This window comes from Styela clava, unplaced genomic scaffold (assembly GCF_964204865.1).
Source record: "Styela clava unplaced genomic scaffold, kaStyClav1.hap1.2 HAP1_SCAFFOLD_18, whole genome shotgun sequence".
NCBI classification, from domain to species: domain Eukaryota; kingdom Metazoa; phylum Chordata; class Ascidiacea; order Stolidobranchia; family Styelidae; genus Styela; species Styela clava.
In genome coordinates this window covers 410,001-412,500 of record NW_027556465.1, presented here as the reverse complement: position 1 = coordinate 412,500, position 2,500 = coordinate 410,001, and the positions used below count along the sequence as shown (strand labels likewise).

Below are 2,500 nucleotides of genomic sequence, written 5' to 3'. Positions count from 1 at the left end.
CATGTCAGAGCGAAAGACAGTAATTTCGAATGAGCCAAGAAAGAGCGGTGCGGGGCCGGTCGGAGCGCACCCTTTTCTCGGTGGCTGGCGGGCGAGAAAGTGCTGCGTCGCCGGCATCGGCGTCGAAAGAAGCCGAGCCAAAAAAAGTTAAAGTACAAACGTGCAAGCATACTAACCTAACCCTAGGTAAGGCATGTCAGAGCGAAAGACAGTAATTTCGAATGAGCCATGAAAGAGCGGTGCGGGGCCGGTCGGAGCGCACCCTTTTCTCGGTGGCTGGCGGGCGAGAGAGTGCTGCGTCGCCGGCATCGGCGTCGAAAGAAGCCGAGCCAAAAAAAGTTAAAGTACAAACGTGCAAGCATACTAACCTAACCCTAGGTAAGGCATGTCAGAGCGAAAGACAGTAATTTCGAATGAGCCAAGAAAGAGCGGTGCGGGGCCGGTCGGAGCGCACCCTTTTCTCGGTGGCTGGCGGGCGAGAGAGTGCTGCGTCGCCGGCATCGGCGTCGAAAGAAGCCGAGCCGAAAAAAGTTAAAGTACAAACGCGATGCTAATGAGCGAGCCGTTGTCTCGACTAATATGTAGGGGGCGTTCGATCGAGCGTCTGGCTTGAGCGCTTGTCGGCCTAGCAGAACGGTCGCATTGTTATGCCCGGGTTTTAGGCACCGCTGCAGGCGGCCGGCAGAGCTCTTGTTTGTGCGAAACTGAATGGATCGAGCCCGAGAGAGGGCGAGCAAAGAAAAAACGCAAATCGCTCCGCCTGGCACTGCCGGCGAGAGCGTGGACGTCGCGGCCAGCGACTGTCGAAGCTGAGTACGGCCGCAGGCGATCGCCTCGGTCTTAAACGAATGCGACGAGCACGCGCCGGGCGGCCCAGCAAGGGCCGAGCGCAGCTGTCGCAGCTATCTGGTTGATCCTGCCAGTAGTGATATGCTTGTCTCAAAGATTAAGCCATGCAGGTGCAAGTACGAGTTCTCGTAAAGCGAAACTGCGAATGGCTCATTAAATCAGTCTTGGTTTATTTGGTCTCGTAAGCGAAGTGGATAACTGTGGTAATTCTAGAGCTAATACATGCATTAAGCGCCGACTTCGGGAGGCGCGCTTTTATCAGATCAAAACCGACCGGGTTCGTCCTGTGACGTTTGATGACTCTGGATAACCACGCGGATCGTACGGTCTCTGCACCGACGACGTATCATTCAAGTGTCTGCCCTATCAACTGTCGAAGGTACGCTACGTGCCTACCTTTGTGATAACGGGTAACGGGGAATCAGGGTTCGATTCCGGAGAGGGAGCCTGAGAAACGGCTACCACATCCAAGGAAGGCAGCAGGCGCGCAAATTACCCATTCCCGACACGGGGAGGTAGTGACGAAAAATAACAATACAGGACTCTAACGAGGCCCTGTAATTGGAATGAGTACATCCTAAAACTCTTAACGAGTATCCATTGGAGGGCAAGTCTGGTGCCAGCAGCCGCGGTAATTCCAGCTCCAACAGTGTATGCTAAAGTTGTTGCGGTTGAAAAGCTCGTAGTTGGATTTTGGGCGAGCGCCGCCGGTCCGTCGCAAGGCGTGTCACTGGTTGCGTTCGCCTCACCTTCGGTTCTCCGTCGGTGCTCTTGACTGAGTGTCGGCGGTGGCCGATAAGATTACTTTGAAAAAATTAGAGTGTTCAAAGCAGGCTGTTCGCCTGCATAGTGTTGCATGGAATAATGGAATAGGACCTCGGTTCTATTTTGTTGGTTTTCGGAGCACGAGGTAATGATTAAGAGGGACAGACGGGGGCGTCCGTACTCTGCCGTTAGAGGTGAAATTCTTGGATCGGCGGAAGACGAACTACTGCGAAAGCATTCGCCAAGAATGTTTTCTTTAATCAAGAGCGAAAGTCAGAGGTTCGAAGACGATCAGATACCGTCCTAGTTCTGACTATAAACGATGCCAACTAGCGATCGGGAGGCGTTACCATGACGACCTTTCCGGCAGCTTCCGGGAAACCAAAGTCTTTGGGTTCCGGGGGAAGTATGGTTGCAAAGCTGAAACTTAAAGGAATTGACGGAAGGGCACCACCAGGAGTGGAGCCTGCGGCTTAATTTGACTCAACACGGGGAAACTCACCCGGCCCGGACACAGGTAGGATTGACAGATTGAGAGCTCTTTCTTGATTCTGTGGGTGGTGGTGCATGGCCGTTCTTAGTTGGTGGAGCGATTTGTCTGGTTAATTCCGATAACGAACGAGACTCTGGCATGCTAAATAGTTACGCGACCTTCTCGGTCGGCGTCTAACTTCTTAGAGGGACTAGTGGCGTTTAGCCACACGAGATTGAGCAATAACAGGTCTGTGATGCCCTTAGATGTCCGGGGCCGCACGCGCGCTACACTGAGTGAAGCAGCGAGTGTCTAACCTAGGCCGAAAGGTCCGGGTAACCCGTTGAACCTCATTCGTGATTGGGATAGGGACTTGCAATTGTTTCCCTTGAACGAGGAATTCCCAGTAAGCGC

General features: G+C 53.4%; 1 non-coding gene across 1 annotated transcript in view; it reads left to right on the top strand.

Annotated features, from left to right (window-relative positions):
* Positions 1 to 903: 903 nt before the first annotated feature.
* LOC144418541 (small subunit ribosomal RNA) overlaps positions 904 to 2,500 on the top strand; it is a 1,810-nt gene continuing 213 nt past the window's right edge. Inside the window, exon 1 of the ribosomal RNA XR_013473531.1 lies at positions 904 to 2,500. This exon is cut by the window's right edge and continues 213 nt beyond it. This is a non-coding gene — a ribosomal RNA (small subunit ribosomal RNA).